Raw genomic sequence first — 24054 nt, 5'->3', positions numbered from 1 at the left:
TATGTAGGATTAGTTTATTTATTTAATTAATGTATTCATAGTTTTATTTATTCTCCGGGACCTAATTTGTTTTACCTGACTCTGCTAAGAACAATTGGGCAATTATGCTCAATGGGATTGTTTTGTCTATGGCATCTACATGTTCAAAAAGCCAAACAAGCAAAACAAAACAACACCTGCGAGGTCCTGTTTATATTGGCAAAAATATTTCTGTTGTAATCTGGCTGTCTATTGTTTTTCTGTTTTTTTTCGGTGAAGAATCATAATTGGTCTCTAAATTTCCATATATATTTGTTAATTTTGTAATGTACAACAACAGATCCAATTGGTAAAATTCTTCGGTCTGGGCCATGTCATTTGCCCACTGTGCCTGAGTACTGAGTACTGTGCAATGGCCGGGGGTTGGGTAAGCTTGAGTCATCCAGCTTGTTTAGGGACAGTGATCCTTTTTGGCTTACCAGGCACCTGGCAGCTCAGCAGTTCCAACAATCCCCTACTTGACAGAGCTTGAACAATGGGCGAATATAGCACAATGCAGATGTGCAAACCTGCTTGAGGCCAGAGGTGGTTCTACCAAGTATTGACTCAGTGGAGAATATCTACCTATCCAACCAAGACTTAAATGCATCAGAATTTGTGGAAAAACTCCAAGAAGGTGAATACTTCCTATAGGCACTGTCTATTTGTGTAGCTTTACTATGGATCTGGCTATGCTGAACTCTTTTAACTGCTATGACCCATTTCTCGTTCAGGATTCTGGGCAGGGTTCTGCAGTAAAAGACAGAGGTTAGTCAGGCCAAGGTACACGAACAAGAAAACAAATTCACAGGAGCTAAAACCAAAACTGAATACCAGCAAATGATCTTGACAGGTGATTGTTACTTTTCCAGAGTCTTTTCCTTTTTCAACATCATATTCTGTCAGCAGCTGTTCCCAAAGTGCTCTAAGGAATATGATCTGTTTCATACCCTCAGATTTCAAGGCAGGGTTTCTTTTCCTGTGTGTTTGTTTATGAAGGGCTCTTATTTTGTGTGTGTTTATCCCAGCAGGGCATCTGTGGATTTATTGCTCAGGAATGGGAGCTGAGCTGCACAGAGGGAGAGAAGAACACGGCACATCATTCCTGGTGGACATCACTAGACACAGAGCTTTGTGAAGTCTGCTTTTGCCCACAGACGGTAAAATGCATTTATTAGAATTCTTTTTATTTCATGTTGTACATTTCCACTCTTTCACACCAAGGAAGTTCTGCACAACCCAGTCCCAACCAGCGCAGGCTGTTTGAGCGCCGCCCCTGTGGTGAAGCCCAGTTGTAGGGGGTCACCATCCAGCCTAAATGGCGTCGTCTGGACTATATCATGCTGCGCTCTGAGCACTTGTTGTATTTGAGTGACTTTGAAACGGGTTTTTTCAAATGTCTTCCCACCTAGTTCCTGTAAACCCACATACAATCAAAGTGCTGCCAAACATCAGTGGGTATCCATTAATCTCTGTTTTTCTAGATCCTGTTTTAAAAAGAAGAAAAAAAAAAAGTTATTATGGTTTTAGCTCATTGGATTAAACTTTCTCAATAGGCCCGACTGTGCTGTTTGGCACACTGAAAGTACAGTAGTAAGTAGGCTCGTTGTGCCCTGCTAACCCACTTAGTGCATGGTTTTGCACCACTGACGTACATTTGCCTAACATTGTAATGCACTGGACAAAGTGCACTGCTATTATTCATTTGACAAAAAAAATGTTCTGCTCAGAAGTGATGTCTTTTATGGATTATAGTATATACATGTATTTTTATGCCATAGGTGGGAAAGTTTGAGCATCATCCTAGATGAGCAATCGAAAGTCATCCTCATTCGAGCCAGGGTGTGTGTTCGGTCCATTTGTTATTGAAGGGTGTGGCTGGGTCTTGACTGTTCATCCTATCTCTTGCTGATAGGATGTAGAACGAAGAAAGCAGTTCAACATAAAAGTACGTATATATAATTTTTATACAATCTATTTTTACATGCCTTTTACATGACTATCTCCGTACATAGCTATTCTTGGAGACTAGACTATTGGGAAGGGGTTTTCTGGGAGGCGCTGGGAAATGGCAGCACTGAATGATTGCTGAATATTGAAAATGATAATAGGAGTTGTATTGATTAATCGTCCAATCGGTTTCCCCCAGTTCTTCCGACACAGGCCTAATGCATTCAAACACACCATAAACTCCTAATCACGAAACTGTAAACAGGATGATTTGAACCTCCTTCATTCCTTCAGACAATTTTGGAAATGGATCAGAAATCAATCGCCGCCACCACCACCAACAACAACAAAACAGATCAACAATAATTAAACAGTTTCATAGATGGAAAAAATATGAGCATTCACCCCGCCAGCTCACTTCTCACAATCTATTGCTGAGCCCTGTAATTGGGCCTATCTCTGGCAGGCACTGGTCAGTAATCACTTTTGCTTGCAACTTTCCTTGCTTTTCTCCTCTTCCTTTCAGATTGATAGAAAAAATCAAATAATGGATGGCTGCCTAGATTCACAGATCAATAGCTGAATGGAGGAAAATGAATACTTTTCCCTCCGAAATTGCAAGGCAAAGAAAAGGACAGGCACAATCTCTAAGCCGACTCCATGCTGTAAGAACTTTGACAGCTGTCAGCCGAACACACTGTTCATCCGGAATGTAGGCTGTGTAATATCCAGTTTTCAGCAATTTCAGTGCTCAGGTTCCCGTGTACAGCAATTGTATCATCTTTGTCTATTGACGGGGCTGGTTCTAGCACAATGGGAACACTGGCCTTTCTCTCGCAGTAGTAGTTCACCAAATGTATTGTGTTTGTTATTTCAGGATTGGAAAGTCTACATTCAAGGGACGAAATAGACTTCTATATATTTTATTGACTGTAATATATATGTGTGTGTGTCTGTGTGTAATGTATGTATATGTTTTGCCGGATAGTCCAGAGAGTGCTAATTCCCATCCAGTCTAGACTGTGTCAACGACCGAGCTCGGGACTCCCCACCGGTCAGAACTGTAGGAAGTGGTTTTCAGTAGGCCAGGGAGTCTTCTGCTTGCCATGCAACAGAGACCCCCCTGCGGGCTGTTTGCTTTTTTGACTTGCAGTGTGAAAAGAAGCGTATGGCTTGACAGTATACATTTTGGAGAAAACGTGTGTGAGTGCGTGTGTATATAAGTTAGCTGCCAACATCCCTTTTGTAATTCAGCATAGGAGTTGAAGTGGGGGAGCCAAGGTGAATAACATAGTGATTCCAAATCAGTAGTGTGTGTTATGAAAAATAGATGGCAGTTTCAAAAATGTCCAAAAGGCAACTCGGAAGATGTCCTACTTTTTAGCAGCGTTTACTACTGTAGAACAGCTGCCTTGAGTGTCAACCGCAGTGGCATGAATATCACACAGCTCAGCACATTTGGAATTCTTATCGTCTGCTGTGCGGAGGAAAAAAATACTAATAAAACACACAAAAAAAAAAAAATGAAGAGAAAATGGTTTTGTTCTCTAGCCAGCGCTTACCCATCAAAAATATTGTCTTATTTCTCAAACCAGAGGGGATCGATGTGCCTGCTCAGGGGTTATCTAATTATTCTGTGACCATCCATCCCTGAAATTGTTGTTTGGCTGTGAAATGGAGCCAATGTCATTCCATGACTCTGCGCAAGTCTCACTGCATCGGCCCTCTGAATTAGCAAAGCACCGGCCTAATGGCGAGAGAGCAGTGAGGACCGCATGGGGGTCGTATTAGGGGGTTATTGGATTACTGTTTTAGAGCAGTCCGGATGGGGTGGGGGGCGAAGGTTAGATGGATAATTGGGGAGTGTTTTCATTTATTCCAATGCAACCAAGCTTTCAGTTTGCTGTCAATCAGATGGTTTGGGAAAAGTTCAACATGTCTGACAACTATCCAGGCTTTAATGTGCAGTGCATTAACAATACAGAGAAAGGGTGCGTCTCCCCAGACTGTTTACTTAAGGGAAACCGCAAAGTTATTTGGGTTTTATCTGTGGGCATCTAGTGCTCCAGTGCAGTGAAGACCCCACCCCTCCTAAGCAACCCCCCAGCCCTTCCTGTTCCCGATGGCTGGTACCCAGTGAGCATGTCGAGGTAGAAGCAGACCAATGCCAAGCGTCACTCAAAGCAATATGTGATTCTGTGTCCCATTGATGTTTGACTGTAGAACCTGTGGCAATGATTGTTTGTAGGATAATAATATCTGGCATTTTCTTCAAGGACTCTGTTATCGCTTGCAGCAACAGTCTAAACTCCCTAGTTCTGTATTGTGCCGCTGTAGTGTGGTGTCCCTCTTTGATACTCCACTCTCAGCACCATTCCCCTCAATTTCTCAATTAACTAGATAAACACACAATTAAATAAAATCATTAAAACAGCTACCCTTCCGTCTAACATGACATTCCTCTTAGTTAATAAAGTCTAAAGTGGGTCCTCCTCCTATTACTGAAGAATTGGAAGATATTGGAAAATGTGAAAAGAAAAGTTATTTACTTAACCAAACATGCTTGATTTGCCATCTAGCCTATTAGCTTTGCTAATTTAAGATTAGATTCCTTCTTCAGTTGTTTGCTTTTTTGGTCATTTTCCATTCCTTTTTTTAGTTTTTGAATGTTTTCTGGTTAATGAAATAGCCTCTCATTAGGGACATCTTTTGGGCCGGTAATCCTATTAATTTACAATCTGTTAGGGCTGTACATTATTGATACAGTTCTAAAAGCAGGATTGTAAACTGACACTACTGCTATGGCAGTGATGCAGATAAACAAACTGTTAAAATGGTGTTTGTGTGTGTTGGGGGGGGTCTTTGCTGATGCAGGACATCTTGTTAGCCTCTTTTACATTTAATTTTTTTCCCTTGTCTATGAGATCCTGTTCTACTTATGCTTTGAAATATTTAATCATGTTACATTGAATCATATCTAATGAAATTATTGAATTATTTTATTTATTTGAACCAAAAATCCTTATATTCTGCTCTTGAAAACAGTCTTAATCCTTGTAAAAAGTAGACTTAATGATAGTATTTAAATCTCCTCTGCCCTCCTGATGTTTCTGCCACAAGGAAAAGGCACATTGAAGGGTGGAGGGCTCAGCACTTGAACTCTGGTTTCAGCAGGTTTCTAGACATTTTGTTTGTATGTATTTGATTCCTGTGGGTTTCAGCATCACTGACTTTTAAGGTTCTATGTCCTCAGCTTTCAAGGTTAACTTCTATATATTTTTATATAGAAAACAAGATGCTGGTAATCATTGAATGAATAGGCCTAGCCCATTTACTATTTAGCTATTACTGATGCATCCAAAAATCTGTGCTTCAGTTTTGTCGATCTCTGCATTAGATTTTAGTTTTTTGTCAGATATGTATTTAGGTTGGACTTTTGAATTTGAATTTTATTCAGATCATTCATTAACTCCCAGTCCCAGTAAATGAATCTGCATCAAGAGGTTTTTGTGTGTTTGCTTTAAAATAAGCTATTTATTTTGTATTTCGAAGCTCTTGTTGTTTAAGCTGGCTACAGCAGGATTCATTCCTGGAGCCTCTGTCACTTTGGATTGGGGAGCCTGCATGCTATAGGTCTGGACACGTGCCGTTCATAATTTAAGCGCTACACTCACAAGTGCTTGGAAATCATCAGTGACTTGTTTTCCGAAGGTGCGAGGTCCATTAGTCTGAAACCTGAAGAGCATTAACGTTGTATAACAGGCATGAAATTATTAGTCAGCTGTGCATTTTGCTGTCGATGCAATGTAGTGTGTTAAGAGTCTGGTTAATTCTTTAAATATAGCCTGACATGTACAGAATATTTAGCCGCTCACTCACGAGCAGACAAGACTAATGAATGGGCGTTCAACTATCTCCATTGAATACCAGTCCACCCATTTAGAGTTGAAAAATGACTCCAGTTCATTCTTTCCCAAGGGATTATGGGAATATTAAGAAGCTAGCCAGGGACTTCACAGGTATCAGAGCAAGCAGCTTCACAGAACTAAGGGAACTGACCCTCCCCTCTCTCTCAGCTCCTAGAGAGCCAGTAGATCTTCTGTTATTTTCTGCTGTAACTCAGCTCTGAATTACCTGACTGAACCAATTATTTGCAAATATGCAGGCTTGGTAGACTTGTTTTTGAGTTTTTGGCTATAAACTTCCCTTTAAGTTGGTGATGACACGGCCCCCTTTGTTTTCCTGCACTGCACGTACATGTTGCTTACTACCACAGTGCCGCACCAGAGATGAGGAGTGACAGCGCTGCCCTACACGTGTGTGACAGTAACGCAGGGGATGGTGAGCTGCAAATTGACTGCAAGCACAGGCTCATTAAATCTCCCCTTTTAAACAGACAGGGAGGCTAACTGCATTTCAAGAGATGATTGCATTCCCTGCTGGAAATAGCTGACACCAACTTTTGTTAGACAAAATGCCTTTTGACCATTGACACTGGGTCTCTCTCTCTCTGTCTCGCAAATTCAAAATTAAGTATTGCTAAAGCAATAGTGACATATACATGTAAATCTACATACAGTACTGTGCAAAAGTTTTAGGCAGGTGTGAAAAATACTGTAAAGTAAGAATGCTTTCAAAAATAGACATTAATAGATTATATTTATCAATTAACAAAATGCTAAGTGAGTGAACAGAAGAAAAATCTACATCAAATCAATATTTGGTGTGACCACCTTTTGCCTTCAAAACAGCATCAATTCTTCTGATTTTGTACGTTTGCCCACTGACAAAGAAATGATCAGTCTATAATTTTAATGGTAGGTGTATTTTAACAGTGAGAGGCAGAATAACAACAAAATAATCCAGAAAAACGCATTTCAAAAAAGTTATAAATTGATTTGCATGTTAATGAGGGAAATAAGTATTTGACCCCTTCGACTTAGTACTTGGTGGCAAAACCCTTGTTGGCAATCACAGAGGTCAGACGTTTCTTGTAGTTGGCCACCAGGTTTGCACACATCTCAGGAGGGATTTTGTCCCACTCCTCTTTGCAGATCCTCTCCAAGTCATTAAGGTTTCGAGGCTGACGTTTGGCAACTCGAACCTTCAGCTCCCTCCACAGATTTTCTATGGGATTAAGGTCTGGAGGCTGGCTAGGCCACTCCAGGACCTTAATGTGCTTCTTCTTGAGCCACTCCTTTGTTGCCTTGGCTGTGTGTTTTGGGTCATTATCATGCTGGAATACCCATCCACGACCCATTTTCAATGCCCTGGCTGAGGGAAGGAGGTTCTCACCCAAGATTTGACGGTACATGGCCCCGTCCATCGTCCCTTTGATGTGGTGCAGTTGTCCTGTCCCCTTAGCAGAAAAACACCCCCAAAGCATCATGTTTCCACCTCCATGTTTGACGGTGGGGATGGTGTTCTTGGGGTCATTCCTCCTCCTCCAAACACGGCAAGTAGAGTTGATGCCAAAGAGCTCGATTTTGGTCTCATCTGACCACAACACTTTCACCCAGTTCTCCTCTGAATCATTCAGATGTTCATTGGCAAACTTCAGACAGGCCTGTACATGTGCTTTCTTGAGCAGGGGGACCTTGCGGGCGCTGCAGGATTTCAGTCCTTCATGGCATAGTGTGTTACCAATTGTTTTCTTGGTGACTATGGTCCCAGCTGCCTTGAGATCATTAACAAGATCCTCCCGTGTAGTTCTGGGCTGATTCCTCACCGTTCTCATGATCATTGGAACTCCACGAGGTGAGATCTTGCATGGAGCCCCAGACCGAGGGAGACTGACAGTTATTTTGTGTTTCTTCCATTTGCGAATAATCGCACCAACTGTTGTCACCTTCTCACCAAGCTGCTTGGCGATGGTCTTGTAGCCCATTCCAGCCTTGTGTAGGTCTACAATCTTGTCCCTGACATCCTTGGACAGCTCTTTGGTCTTGGCCATGGTGGAGAGTTTGGAATCTGATTGATTGATTGCTTCTGTGGACAGGTGTCTTTTATACAGGTAACGAGCTGAGATTAGGAGCACTCCCTTTAAGAGAGTGCTCCTAATCTCAGCTCGTTACTTGTATAAAAGACACCTGGGAGCCAGAAATCTTGCTGATTGATAGGGGATCAAATACTTATTTCCCTCATTAACATGCAAATCAATTTATAACTTTTTGTTTTTTTGTTGTTATTCTGTCTCTCACTGTTAAAATACACCTACCATTAAAATTATAGACTGATCATTTCTTTGTCAGTGGGCAAATGTACAAAATCAGCAGGGGATCAAATATTTTTTCCCCTCACTGTAAATTGGTTTTAATTAAAATACAGTCATGAAACCAAGTTCACTGCTGTTCTTAGAGGGGATTAGTGATCAGGGACCACAGACAATAGTTTTAACACAATAGCAGTCATTCAGTTAGTCTCTGTGAAGTGTGATGGGGACTGGGTTTAAGCTCGGCTCAGGTGATCTCAGTCGGGGAGATCTGTCATGACTGGCAGCACATGGACTAGAATGAGCACCTACTGAACACTTACTAAGCTTCCCCTTACAGTTTTAATTTCTTCACCCACTCACTGGACTTTTCTGTGACACAACCAGGGTAATAATACAAGCACTGTTCAACACTTGATTTAAAACCCTAGGCTGCGACATAAATAAATGGAAACTCAATGGGGTTTGGCGCCCGTGGAGCTTCTAAAATCCGGCCTGCAGAGTCCAGCCTCACGTCCACATACATCAATACGGATGGCAATCATCTGCGGCAGCCTCTTTAAGAAGCCCAAGGCCCAGAAACTGTACTGACTGTGCCCAAAGCGCGCACACTGCTGTGTTTGTCAGCTCTGTTCTGTACTGGCTGCGAGTTCAGTGTTAATGGGGCAGTTCTGCTCTGTTTGAAGTTGCGCTCCAGACTTCCCCCAAATGTCTGCACTCTTCCACATCCTCTACCCACCCCTGCCTATTTTACTTATCATCAACATCCCCCTCTCACCTGCCCCCAACACACTGGCCCTAGGCACTTCTTGCCACAACCCAGAAGATGATAGTGGGTGACATTTTTTAATAATAGCCCTGTCCCCATTTTATGGCCGGTAGCCTCCACTTGTCACCCCTCCTCTTCTGTCATGGGACTGTAGTTTTGTGTGCAACCAGGGGGTGTATAGTGAAGGATGATGGAGCAGGGGGACTCTGGGCTCCTCTTCACTCCATCTCCTAGTCATTTCCTTTCTGATGTGCGTTCCCTAAAATGTGTGTAGTGTGTGTGTGGGTGGGGTAGGGCTGTTCTAAATGCTATCCTTTTCCTTTTTTTTCTATGTTATTGAAATCTGTCAGTAGGTGCATTAACATTAGTATGACACTCCACAGTCAAGGTATAGCTCGAGAATCTCCTTGTGTGGGAGCTGCTGTGTCAGAGATGTGCTGTGGAGGTTGGGGACTGACACACTCCATATAGGTTCTTATTTTATTTTTTCTTCCTTCCCTCCCCAGTAAATAGCTTGATTGCCTCAGCAAGCCTTAAAGATCGCCAGCGTGAGAAACAACATTGGCTGTCACTCGTGTGTAATCAGCACTCTCCAAGACAAAATCAGGCCTGGAAAGTCAGGGATCAGGACTGGCAGTTGCCTCCATCTTTCCCCTCCTCTCTGTCTCGCCCTCACCTTGCCTGTCACAGACGCCAGGCCTGAGTCGAGCCCCGTAGTCTGCTCCAGCTCGGCCTGAGCCAGGGAGGAAGCATGGGAGAGAGCAGAGAATAAGCGTCACAGCTCTGCACTATGTGTGTGGGCTGTCTCCATGGGAGTGTTACTGAAACTGTGAATGCATCTGCAGGAACAGTGCGGGGTGGTGGAGGGAGGAAGAGAACACAGAGGTTAGCTCAGAATATAGGGCTTTTGGGGCTCTGCATCCTACTTGTCCTTTTCCAGAATTACTGATATTTGTTTTTATTAACAGATTCGTTTTTGTTTTGGAGGGGATGGGAGTTTTAGTTAATATTATATCACCTCAGATTTTTTTTTTTTTAATGAGCATTTCTTTGCATCTGTGCATTTACATATTGGCGAAGTGGGACTTTTCAGTGTGAAAACGCAGGCGATTCGTGACCACATTTTATTAAAGTGATCAAAACGAAAGGAGTCGATGGAAAACCCGTAATCCGTAATTCTCCCATGAACGGTGTATCGATCTCCCCACTCCTGAAATAATGTGGTCCTGGACAATTCATCCTTACACAGGTGCCGAGCTTGTTGCGAATCTAGGCTTCAGAAGACATTATTCTGTATAAATAGCCCCATCGGCTGAGCTTGGTGTCCCTATCACGGAGAGATAATTACTCTGAGGCCCATTCTAAGAACAGACTCAGCGGTCTGGAATGTCAATCCAATCCCACCTCTGAAGGAAATTACAGCCTATTGAGGCCCTGATGTATTTTCTTCTTTTGAATTAGAAGATAATGGTGTGATTATAAGAGCAAGGGTGTATTTTAAGCAAATGGTATCTCTGCTATTATCTCATCCAGAGGGAAGCAGAACACGGGTGAAATAATGATAAATGCAGCTTGCATTTAGTTTTGTATGTATGTATGCATGTATTTATTTATTTATTAATTTATTTATTTATTACATCTTTCCTTCAAATGTAATTGTGCAGCTCCATATTAGGTTATTACTTTTTCTTTTTCTCTTCCCTTCCCCGGAGTCGGAGAGGAAGAAAAAAATGGCCCTTGTTTTTCTATTTTCATGAGGGACGTTATACTGTGTCCTTTAACGGCCCAATCTGAGTCCTTGTACTACTGCATCAGAGGAATTAAAGAGGGTTTAGTGCATAGAAAAATAAAAATAAAAACATTTTGGTAGTGGTGAGTTTGAATTTTAATTGATACCATATGTCATTTTATTCCTTCTTTCTCATTTCAAAGGCTGATATCTCCATTACTGCCTTTATGCTAAAGTAGTCAACAATAGCATTTCAAGAGCTGAGTTTTTGCTGTTTTTGCAAAAAAAAAAAAAAAAAAAAAAAAAAAAAAAAAAAAAAAAAATCACAATCACAGAATATATCCTTCAATGTGCTTGTAAGCCTGGTTCAGGCGGAAGCTGATGCAGTATTGGTGGTTGATTTTGGATTTGGCTCCACCTCTCCCATCCTGCACCTCAACAGAACTACACCAGCGCCTGCCTTCTGAAGAGCGAGAACCCAAAAAATAAGCAAACAGGCTGTAACCGCTGTGGCAGCCCAAACCAGCTGTGACGACACACATGCGCACACACAAACACGTCAAACTCCCTGCGCTGAATCACTGTAATTATAGGCCTGCCATGTGTTTAAAAGTAATTGTTTAATAAGTTGGCTCCAGTGTACTATTAGTGTGGTTAAAGGCATCGTGAGGGTTACAGCTGAACTGTAGATGGAGGTGAGGATGTCTCCTGCTCCCTAGGACCAGAGCAACAAAGCTCTGATTGTGATCTGTATCCCAGCTACTGCCTCTCAAGTCTTTATTCAAGCTGTGCCAGGGCTGATAAGATATGAGGATGACCTTTTTTCTCCTGGAACGCAGGAGGCTTCTGTTAGTATAAGGTTACGAAATACAACCTAAATAGCTCGGCAGTCATTGGCCACGCTGCAGCCATCTGTGCAGCACTGCTATGTCTACGCAATCAGGCTATCTATGTGAGGATTGAGGAATCAGACATTGGAAATCTGTATTGGAAGATTTAGACTTGGGGGGGGGAGGAGGGGAGTATACTTTGGGACCATGTTCGAGATCCGTCCGCAGCAGTCGGATCTTTCACCTGGAGGTTTGGCATGACAGTGTGGTCTATTTTTTTATTTGGAAACAGCTGCGCAAACCTTAGCGCCCTTATACAAACAGGCCCATTTGTTTACAGACCTGCTGGCACATGTGATCATTATGTCAACTGTTTCACACACCTCCCGATGCCAAGCAGCAACTACTGTTACTTGTGCTGTGTCGCTGCTTGTCTGTCAGTGCGTGTGGAGCACAGTGGTGTTTTTTTTTTTTTTTTCTTTTTTTTTTTTTTTGTCGCCCCCCCCCGGCAGACTCTCTTTTCAAATTGCCTTGAGACACAAAGCTCCCTCTTAAACGGGTTTCTGATGCAGCCGATTCCCACAGCGCTTCTATTGTAGCCGGGACCGTCAGGAATGCAGTGATATCATAGGGTGTCATTCTGAAAGGACAAATTATGTTTTCTAAAGCATTGTGATTTTTTTTTTTTTCTCTTATATGTGAACTTCCACATTGCATATGCCGGGTGAGCCAGACTTTACACAGCGTTTGGAAGGGACAAATTATATGAAGTCACAATTCTACAAATTGGACCTAGTGGCTAGAAGCTAAGGTTTCAGTCTGTAGGGTCGCTTTAAGGTTTCTGTGTAGAGAATGAATCCAAAACCACATTCAAGCCTGGAGTGTCCTTCTGGTATTTCTTTCCTCACCCACCTGCTTTTTGTTTTCATATTTTCGGCAGGTGGCTTGTTTTGATTCTCATCAGATACGTATTGTTTTTAATTTATTTTCCTCTAGTGTTAAAGAGGATCAGGCAGGTATCAAACTTAGTCTGTCAGTAAAACAATCCCAGACAGATGGACACCCTCCTCTTTGTTACTCTTAGGCTCTGTTCTGTGGGGAATACAATGAGCAGGGAGGGTGGATAGGATTTTGTCCTGAAATAAAGCTTGGAAAATGTCCTGACGGGCATAATCCAGCTGTTTAAAGTCAACTCCTTCAGCACCATGTTTCCCAGCTCTAATAGCCGAGGGAAATACATTTTCTAAATCTCTATACCTGTTTGACTCCCAAAGTATCTCTCCATTAGTATGAAAAATATCACTTTATCCTTTTTCAATTTGGTGAAAATACTGATATATTAATTAATAATAAGCTCTGTACTGTACTGAAAAATTAGTCTGCTGTCATGAATTTGCTCTCTAGCACTGCAGTATGTGAGAAAACACAGGGTTAAAAAGAGATGTTAAAAGGTGATTGTGCGTGATTGAAATGAACCCCAACTGTGGAACATTTAATCTGTGAGTGTCGGACTAAATTAACATGGGATTTTGCAGGGTCTCCGTCCTGTTATCTGTGTGTCTATGTGTGTCTACTCTCTAGCATATCTGATGGGAAATGGTCGCCTGTATCACAGCTAGTGGAGGTACATTGAGGGAAGTTGTTCCAGTGGCTGTAGCCCTCAGGCAGGATTGCACTTTGTCTTGTCCTGCTTTCCTGAATGACATCACCCATAATCTCCTTGCATTTGCCCAGGTCTTCAGAAATATTGCTCACTCTCCAAATCCCCCTAACACAATGCACTCAATAGCAATTCCCTGTTGAAGGTCAGTCCTATAGACATAGATAGTGATTTTTTAAACTATATTTCTTTAGGGGATGCTACCTTGAAAACAAAGAGTCTGACCTGCGCGTGCTGAGCACATTGATGTATTGATGTGAAAAGCCCTGCCCTCCAAGGATGGGCTAATCACTCACAGATAAAGGAGCTGGAGCCTCTGACTAATGAGAAAAGACTCGGAAGTATGTAAACAGGAGTGTGTAACATCCGTGCCACACTAAAACTGCAATTATTGGGCCGTGGCAGCAAGAATGGATTATTGCTGCACTTTCAGGACTAGGTTGAAAGGGGCATAAAAACAGCCCACAAGGATCTTAAAATCAAAGACTGGGGACAAGATGAGGCTAGCTGAAATCAGTGGCCCTTGGGTGGACCTTCTTCCATTAGTAAATGACAATGACATATACACTCACCTAAAGGATTATTAGGAACACCTGTTCAATTTCTCATTAATGCAATTATCTAACCAACCAATCACATGGCAGTTGCTTCAATGCATTTAGGGGTGTGGTCCTGGTCAAGACAATCTCCTGAACTCCAAACTGAATGTCTGAATGGGAAAGAAAGGTGATTTAAGCAATTTTGAGCGTGGCATGGTTGTTGGTGCCAGACGGGCCGGTCTGAGTATTTCACAATCTGCTCAGTTACTGGGATTTTCACGCACAACCATTTCTAGGGTTTACAAAGAATGGTGTGAAAAGGGAAAATATCCAGTATGCGGCAGTCCTGTGGGCGAAAATGCCTTGTTGATGCTAGAGGTCAGAGGAGAATGGGCCGACTGATTCAACTGATAGAAGAGCAACTTTGACTGAAATAACCACTCGTTACAACTGAGGTATGCAGCAAAGCATTTGTGAAGCCACAACACGTACAACCTTGAGGCGGATGGGCTACAACAGCAGAAGACCCCACCGGGTACCACTCATCTCCACTACAAATAGGAAAAAGAGGCTACAATTTGCACAAGCTCACCAAAATTGGACAGTTGAAGACTGGAAAAATGTTGCCTGGTCTGATGAGTCTCGATTTCTGTTGAGACATTCAGATGGTAGAGTCAGAATTTGGCGTAAACAGAATGAGAACATGGATCCATCATGCCTTGTTACCACTGTGCAGGCTGGTGGTGGTGGTGTAATGGTGTGGGGGATGTTTTCTTGGCACACTTTAGGCCCCTTAGTGCCAATTGGGCATTGTTTAAATGCCACGGCCTACCTGAGCATTGTTTCTGACCATATCCATCCCTTTATGACCACCATGTACCCATCCTCTGATGGCTACTTCCAGCAGGATAATGCACCATGTCACAAAGGTCCAATCATTTCAAATTGGTTTCTTGAACATGACAATGAGTTCACTGTACTAAACTGGCCCCCACAGTCACCAGATCTCAACCCAATAGAGCATCTTTGGGATGTGGTGGAACGGGAGCTTCGTGCCCTGGATGTGCATCCCACAAATCTCCATCAAATGCAAGATGCTATCCTATCAATATGGGCCAACATTTCTAAAGAATGCTTTCAGCACCTTGTTGAATCAATGCCACGTAGAATTAAGGCAGTTCTGAAGGTGAAAGGGGGTCAAACACAGTATTAGTATGGTGTTCCTCATAATCCTTTAGGTGAGTGTAGTTGTGTCTATTCTGGCTGTGGGTGCAATTGTGCTGCAGTTGACTCATGGACCAAATTGATTGCATGGATCTGTTGGATGCAGCGATGGGGTTTCAGAACAGATATTTAGCAAGCCAACCATGCCGAGGGGTGTATAGTGGGCAATCAAGACCAGCCCCCATGATTTAAGTCACTTTTTCTTCTCTGATATTCACAATGGACAAAATGTGACGGTTGCTCATTTTATTCTGCCAGCCAAGTGTGGATATAAATAACACTTTGATGGATCAAGTGTTCATGAAGTGTGTAGGAACAATGTAGGCTATAACTCAAACCCAGCACTGGGAAGTAATGTTCTATACCAACCCCCCCCCCATTGCTCTCCTCTCTTCTGTGTTTCTCGGTCTCCCAGTGCATCAGTGAGTGTGGGCTGCTGGAACTGTGTGGCATGACGATTGTATTCCAAGTATAATCCATTATCTTGTTTTCTAATTGGCTTACCTACCTGGCACTTTTATTTTTTGCATGTGTAGGTAGATAAAGTTCAGCGTGTTCTCTGAGAGGTTTAACTTCGCATGCATTTAAAAAGAAAAAAAGAAACGCCAATAAATTTTTAACGCCCAAGACGTTAAAAAGAGAAACTGCATATAACTGGTTTTGATTAGCCTTCAATATGAGCAGCAGTTACACCAGGGACATGTGTTCTCAAACACCCAGTTCTGTGATGAAACAAAGTGAAAGAAAAGTTTTCCCCCTCGATATTGGACTGTCATGGAGACAATGTTTGCACAAAAGATATAATTATTACTCTCCTTCCATGGCAAGTCTGTAATATATGCACAAAGTTATAATTGTTATTGTTATCGTCATGATAAATGACTGTAAACCAGTACCGGCACTTTCATTGTAATTCTTTTAATGAGCTTTCCTATTTACATCACATAACAAGTGCTTGCTAATGCTACACAAGATGCAGCAACTTGTAGTCTCTGGCGGATGGATTTATTTAGTGGTTTGTTATGTCGGGTTATTGAACAGGAATGTAATCACATTGCTGGCTGGTATTTTACCAATTTGTCACACAGTCTCTGCTTGGTTCTGTGTCAAAATGTGCAAAATTAAAATCTGGCTATAATTGAATGCTTCTAATCAAAAGTGAATTGCATGTCCCTATTGCATTGTGGGTATATATTAACTGGAACCATTATAAATCCATTTAAAGCAGCTAGAGTAATTATAAATACAGTACCCTGGCTTAGGCTGCTTCTTATTTTTGTCTGCCCCTTTCCGAGAGGAGCATTAAAACACCCAATCAGCACTCTCCGTCTAAAGGTGTTACATAAAAAGTAGGCAAATCAGACTTGTATGCCAGTGTAACTAATGCCAGGCCTCTGATCGCCTTCATATCTGTGCACCGATGCTGTTGCTTTCAGAGAACTGCTGATGCACACGAATTCGAGACAGGACACGACAACTGACGCAACCAAGTTTTCCCCGTCACCTGTGGGTCTTTTACACTGAGTCCTCTGGGCTTCCTCTGAATCAACAGACTTGCAGGCTTTTGCACGCAGAGCCAGCTGCCCAACCAACCCTCCCTCCCCAACTGCCTTCCTTCCCAGCATTCTCCCCCCCCACCACACAGTCATCCCCAGTCATGTCGACTTCAGTGCAAATCAACCGTGGTGTAATCGGAAGTTCCACCTAGGGCCTCCCAGGGAGATCCCGACCCCTCCCCCATCACTCCCTGACATCACTCACCTGCTGTGTCAGCTCCAGGGCCTCTGAGCAATCACACGGACATCCTCCACTAATATCAGGCAGGAGGGGATAGCAGTGGGGTTCCAATTAATCAGGGGCTCCGTTAATAATCTATGGATGCTTTTTTTGATTGTGCACGGAAGAAGAGTATCCCGCTGAGTGCTATCATTCCTTACCCTTCCCTGCTTCCCCCTATCCCTGGTTCCCTGTTCCCTGGTAAATTTACCGTAGGTTGTGTTTTTTTTTTTTTTTAAGCACTCATGGTTTTTCTGTGGTTGTAGTATAGTTTTACAGTGTTTTCCTATGGTTTTAACATTTCACTGTGCTATGGTACACTACTATAAATCCATGGTCTACTAGCCTATATATAAAAAACAAACAAACATGCATCTCAAAATATTAATCATGGTATACCATCATATTCCCGTAGTCCAGTGTAGTAAAGCACAGTGAAGGCATATTGAACCTATAGGAAACCACTCTGAAACTATGGTACAGTACAATGGGGATGGTAGATTAGACCCTTTGGGCTGTTTGTACCCCACCGGCATTCCAGCAATCCGACTTGATTAGAGAACCTTTACGTCCCTGACGCAACGGCCCAGCTTAAATGGGAGAAGACTCCAACATTGCAGTCTCTGGAATTTAGACCTATCCCACTGCCCTCTATGCATCAATCGCAGTTTTTTTTTATTTCTCCTTTTGTGTCGTTGAGGTTTGTGCTGCGTTTGTGTGTGGTTTAACTGGGAGAGTTACCAAGAAGCTGGAAGGCTGCTGCACACCGTGGCTCCTCTCTGATCTGTTCAGTGTGAATTCTCATAATAACCGCGCTCTGGTGTTTGCCTCACTCATTGTTTACACAGATAAAATCAAGCTGTTCTGAGCCCACTGCTCTGAATCACCTGAGTAATGCTGGTATGTTGACAGTGGCTTAACCAGCCGCCCAGCACTACAGATGTGCCTTTGGCCTCATATGGCTTCTTGGTTAGGATAATTAACCCATTGAATGCTGTGTTTCTGACATGGATCAATTGACTTTGAAGGGCATGTCTTTTTTCCCCTCTTGCTTGTCTTTGTTTGACAGTGGGTAAGTATAAACTGTTTTTGCAAGGCATGCACTTTTTAAAAATAGTTTTAATTGTTATGTAAAAAAATATGTATTTATATCAAATTAACACTTTAAAGGCACTTTTTGGAAAGGGATAAACAACAAACAGGTATGGATGACTTTTTCCAGCTTCAAATCTTTGATTTGCTTTAGCCTTTCAAAACTCTTCCTCTTTATTGAAACTGGTGCCATGACTAGATTCACTTCAATCTCAATCTTGAATTTGGGTGTCCCCAGCTATGAACAGTTACCAATCAAATGTCTGTTTAATTCACAGGGGTTTACTAGGATTGCTAATTCAGTGCCTCTCTGGAAAAAAATGTGAACTAAAAACAGCGGGATGTGTATACTGAAGCATTATTTTTAAGATTGGCATTGTATAATTTTGTTTGTTTGGTCAAATGCTGAACAGCTGGCGCAAGAATAAAATGTGTAATTCGGTACTGTACTTACTAAAACCCTTTTTTTTTATTGTTTAATTTGAGATTTCAAGAAAAAATGCACAACATTTTCCAGTTGTACCCCTTGGATTAGTAGGTTTCATCAATCAGTTCATTTCACAGAAATATATTGAGCAGGTCTTGCATAATTACATATTTCAATTAGTGGTTTTGTTGTTGTTTTGCCTTGACTGAGACAGTGAGTACAATCCCGTGGTAACTGTTTTGTGGACAGTGCTCTCAGCAGGGGGAGAAGGAGCTATGGGGCTCTGATGGGGTATACGAGTGAGAGGAGAGTAGTTGTATCTTATCCAGTGCTTCAGTCTCAACCATGCAACTCTGAGGGACCTTAAAACATCTAGGATCCCAACACAGATGTAGACTTGCCTTTGAACAAGACACAGATAAAACGTAGCATAGTTGCCATCACCGGCACATTTAAAAGAACGGAAATGTAGTGAAAATACGGATACATGTACAATAACCAATTTGCTCACTTTTGTTAAGTCATTAAGTTCGTATCATTTTGGTACTACTGACTTCCGAAGCCATTGTATTCTCTAATTGTCAGTTTGCAGAAGACTGTGTAAGGATGTGACATTTTCTTGTGATCTTTTTTTACCCCAGCTGCCATTGCTGAGTGCAAAGGTCACTAGTGGTAGACTTGGCTCAGTACAAACACGGTACTGTAAAAGCACTTTGAAATGTCAAGACATTTATAGACATTTTAAAAGAACTTGGCATAGATTAAATGTGTGTGGAACTACACTACATGTAGGTCTGTATGATATCTACAGAACATACATCAGACATTTCCATATTAAATATTGAACACTTTATTTTTTTCCCTAATTGGTAAAATAAAAGAAACGACCTAGAAGAATAATATTGTATGAAAACCTTGTCTATACATTCTCCTGTACATTACAAATTCCCTTTTTATTTGTTCTTGTGTGAGCTACTTTATTTCAGGATTGATAACCTCAAGCTGGGATTTTCAGATATAACAAAGATACAGTGCAGCAAAAGCTGTGGCAAATGCCTGCCTGTGTTTTTCTTACCATCTCCTTTTTTTTTTTAATATAAGGAAGAGTAGCTGTGGGAGCTCAGTGATGGAGCTTGTGCATTTCTCAAGCTTACTGCCGCTTACTGCTGAGAGAGGGACGGGAAATAGATTAAAAATAAAAAAGAACAGGCCAGTGTATTTTCTTCATTTATTTTTTAACGACATCAGTGACAGATAATAAAAACCATGCAAAGATAAGAAGGGAAAAAAAAACAATCCAATAAAATATCCTTTGAAGTGGTTTGCCCTATGACAGGATATATTGTACAGTTACTGCACATGTACAGTTCCCCTCTTACTGACTTCAACACTATGAAATGAAAAAGCTGTGGAATTCTTAGACTTTTATATGGAATTTTTTTAACCAACAAAAAATGTATCCAAATACGTGAATATCCCCTCACAAAACATACATGGATAGTCCTTTGTTTTTCATTGGCTACAAAAGAGGCAAAGAAAAGCATCAAAAGCACTCTTGTGTGTACATTTTACTCTGCTGGTATTGTGTTGGCATACAATTTGAAAAGGTTTGCATGCAGACAGAGGTGTATAATTCTGCATATCAGGTTTTTTCAGAGGTGTTGTGAGATGGAGTGTGTCTATATCTGAAAGGCCACAAGGCCATATCTTCATCAGTAGAATGCAGAAGTAGTGTATTGATCTTCTGGTCTGTTTGTTTATTGTTTTTCTTTTACCCACACGCTGTCAGACCCAAAACCAAGCCTTTGTCTCCCCCAGTGAATTTCCTGCACTGGCCAGTGTCTTGGGCTGCAGTCTGGGACACTTTCAGTCTTCGGAGCACAAGGCCCAGAAGGGGTAGCCTGTCTGCAGAGGGCAACAGAGATGAGCTTTTATTGAGCTGTCAGATTTGTTTGAAGGCTTCTTTTTTTCCGCAGAGAAAACGTATTATTTATAGGCAGGCCTCTCTTCTTGGGCAAGGGCACCGGAGCTGCGGTCTCTGTGCTATTCAGGGAGAGAATACAATGGGAATATTTTGTGGAATACAGATGATGCGAGACCAAAATTGTTGCTTGTTTTTATTTTTATTTTTTTTAATTGGTTCTTCTTTTGCAACTGGAAGCTTAGTCACTCCGCTAGGCCGAGGGATTGCCCAATACGTCTTCATTTTCCGTCAGTGGGCAATTTCTTGTGGGAGTCTTTTCTTTGCAGGCTGTTTTTCTTCCCTTTCACCCCCTGTTTCTTTAAGTGAAAAGTGTATGCGAGGCAACTGTGAATTGCCTATGAAATTCCCTTTGGCGCTGGTTTTAAAATCGCAACTTGACTCAGCTATTTGAGTGATGCATCTCCATAGGATTAGAATCCAAACCATTGTATTCCGTGCATATGAATTAATGCATATGCAGCATGACCCTGTTAACATTGAAAACAGTCCCTGAAGGAAATTGTGAGTACAGGTTATTTAAGTACTGTTGTGAGGGCCCAAGGACAGACCTCTGAAAGACACAGAGCAGCAACCTTTTTTTTTTTTTTCCACTGCGTAGCACTGCATAGTGCAGAAACTGGGAAGATAAATGATCCATAATTGACCATAAAAAAAGTATGCTTGACCTTGAATGATAAAATTAGAATCCATCCCATACCTATATTAAATAACTGAAAAGATATCGATTTGAGGTTAACAAGATCTCAAATGCAGGCAAAGATGTTAAGATAGTGTGTTAAGCTGGCAGGGACAGGCTACCCAATATGATGGTTGAGTAGTCTGTGCAGCTGTAATTATCACAGTCACCCGTGTCTGTTGCTATGGACTGGCCCACAGCAACCAGTTTATCAATATGCAAAACCCGGCAGAAAGTGTGAGATTGCTGCACAGAGAAATGCCGAAATAGATATTTTAGATATTCTATCAGTGCCATATAAAAAACGTTGACGGTATAGATGTTAGTATTGAAATGTAATGTTGCTAAAGACAAATTATTCAATAAGTCACTGCCCCACAGATTGGTCATTAATAGATCTGTGTGCGTCTATGATGACAACCACTTTAATTTAGATGGAAGTCTAAAGTGCAGCATTGGTTTCATATGGTTATGTTTAGTATTTATTGCTATATTTAGCCATTTTTATGCAAACGCCTACGTGCAAACAAATGTAGTAGAAAATGTGTGAGCAGGTGCCTTAGGTTTGCATTATGTGGGTGAAAACTCTAAAGTTGCTGCATATGACATAATCGAGGTGATTGCTAAATATAGGCCTAGGAGAGGAGAAGAAAAAGTCAAAGCCCTGAATAAGGAATATGATATTGGATCTCCCAAAATCTCCCCAAATCTACATTCTGAATTATTTTAAAATGCTTTTTTATTTTGGTCACAAGTGTCATTGTTTTTTCCCTTGTAAAACTTGTAATGGTTCAAACTGCCATCAAACGGACAGTTTTATTTCCTTCCCCACAGCCAGTGGACTTTAACCCATGACCAGTCGGCAGGCCCTGGTGTCCGAGCTCAGCCAGATTTAAGTGACAGTTATTCATGTGATTGACATGCGGAGCTGGCAGTGGCGTGTGGGGGGGGTGGAAGAGACGCTTCTACATACCATTGGCACGCATGCAGAATCATGGGCCAAACTGAAAGGATGGTATTACCTAGATTTCTCTCTCTTTTTTCCTTTTTTCTTTTAGCAAAAAACATCAGTGGAATCAGATTGAAATTGGAGTGACAGGCCGCACAAAAAGAACAAGTCATTAAGAGGATAGCTGTCCCGCAATGTGAATGGCATTTATTAGAATAGATAACAATGCGCCCGCTATATATTCTTTCCCTGCAGCCAAATTTGTCTGGGTTCTCCCACTAACTGAAGCTAATGACTCTGAACACTGCAACCACTCTGGACAAAGAATCACGCATCCTTAACAAAAGGAAGAAACAAACAATTAAAAACCTTTCAACGGTGTGCACATACTCTTCCTCTTATGCTTCTTAGCTTGTAGTGCTACTGCTTTTTATTATTGTTATTATATATATCAATAAATATTTCCACCAGAACTATCGATTTTTATCATTTAAAATCTTTAAAAAAAATCGAATTGGATTTTAAAAGAAAGCAAGATAACGTTTATTTTAAAGCTTGTTTTTCAAACTTGTATTTATATGTGTTTGTGTGTGTATACCTTTTCTCTCCCTCTCATATATATTTATATATAGACCTATATAGATATACACACACATACACAAGAATGTATACAAAGTAAATAACATCATGTGGTAACAAGCTTACTCAGATAATAAGATTGGCACTTAGCCTATTTTGTTGGATGTTTTGCTTTATTAGGTTGAGTTGTTTTAACCTCTGTGCAAACTGCTCTCCAAACACAGTGTCCATTTCTCAGTATCCCTGCTCTGTATAGTATAGATATGAAATGCAGTCATCATCATTGCATTGTGTAACATCCTCAAGTCTGGGCAACTGCTTCGTTTTGCTACAGTATTTCACCTGCTGTCTGTCTCTGCCTCCCTGTTGAAAGCAAACAAAAAACATAAAAACAGTACAAACAGGATGAGTTGTCTTATATTTTGAAGAAAAAGAAAACCTTTTGTGAATCACTTGTAATGACTGGATTTATTTTGGCGATAGTCTCTTTTTTTTCTTCTTTTCTCTCTTTTCCTCTGAGTCTGTATAAACAGCCGCTTAAATGAATAAATGAGCCCTTTTTGCAGGATTTCCTGTTCTTGTTTGTAGAAACATTACTATGGCTTTGTTCTATCAAAAGACATCTGCAAAGATTTATACAAGCTAAAGGTACAAGAGTACATCAGAAAACGTTTGATATACTGGTATTGTTTTCTCAAGATTATTGATGCTAATCCTTGTAAGGCCATTACAGACAGCAATGCAATGGTTTGTTACCTGATTTCTTCCTTTCATTGTGCTTCACATTTGATGCACAAGTGTTTGAAGTCACCTGTGGGGTACATTTCTGTTACAGTCGATTGCGCTGTACTTCATTTATATGGTGCGAATGTAAAAGTTAAATCTACACATACAGTCAGGGTTCCTAAGTGGCTCAAATGGCACAAGCCTCCACTCAGTTTGGGATGTATACAGTATATAGTATTGTTTCTGTATCTTGGTATGTTTCTGAAATGACTGGACTATAGCCAAATGCAAATAAAACCTCCTTTACAAAAATGTGCATGGTGTATATTTTGACATTGAGTTCCTGTGGTCAGACAAGCTAAGTAATGTAGAGTAAAGGGTTTTATAAATGTAATCAGTCGTGGGGGGAAGATTAGTGCAGACCTGATTGGTAGTAGAGGCCCAGCTCTACGAAGGGTTAACCTCACAAGTCTGATAACATGCAGACCTCAGAGCTTATACAGTGGGGGAAAAAAGTATTTGATCCCCTGCTGATTTTGTACGTTTGCCCACTGACAAAGAAATGATCAGTCTATTTATTTTATAAATGGTAGGTGTATTTTAACAGTGAGAGACAGAATAACAACAAAAAAATCCAGAAAAACGCATTTCAAAAAAGTTATAAATTGATTTGCATGTTAATGAGGGAAATAAGTATTTGACCCCTTCGACTTAGTACTTGGTGGCAAAACCCTTGTTGGCAATCACAGAGGTCAGACGTTTCTTGTAGTTGTCCACCAGGTTTGCACACATCTCAGGAGGGATTTTGTCCCACTCCTCTTTGCAGATCCTCTCCAAGTCATTAAGGTTTCAAGGCTGACGTTTGACAACTCGAACCTTCAGCTCCCTCCACAGATTTTCTATGGGATTAAGGTC

At 41.3% G+C, this 24054-nt stretch overlaps 1 protein-coding gene across 2 annotated transcripts in view; it reads left to right on the top strand.

Moving 5' to 3' along the window:
- LOC136741212 (protein TANC2) overlaps window positions 1-24054 on the top strand; it is a 240496-nt gene that overhangs the window by 34361 nt on the left and 182081 nt on the right. Inside the window, exon 2 of one of the 2 annotated variants that reach the window (XM_066698500.1) lies at window positions 1050-1178. The gene's annotated coding sequence lies outside the window, so the exon portion shown is untranslated. Of the gene's footprint in view, window positions 1-1046; window positions 1179-24054 lie in introns of both variants that reach the window. The other variant, XM_066698499.1, reaches the window with a different exon arrangement.

This window comes from Amia ocellicauda, chromosome 3 (genome assembly GCF_036373705.1).
Source record: "Amia ocellicauda isolate fAmiCal2 chromosome 3, fAmiCal2.hap1, whole genome shotgun sequence".
NCBI classification, from domain to species: domain Eukaryota; kingdom Metazoa; phylum Chordata; class Actinopteri; order Amiiformes; family Amiidae; genus Amia; species Amia ocellicauda.
Note: the sequence above shows the minus strand (reverse complement) of the source record. Positions and strands in the feature narration are given on the sequence as shown.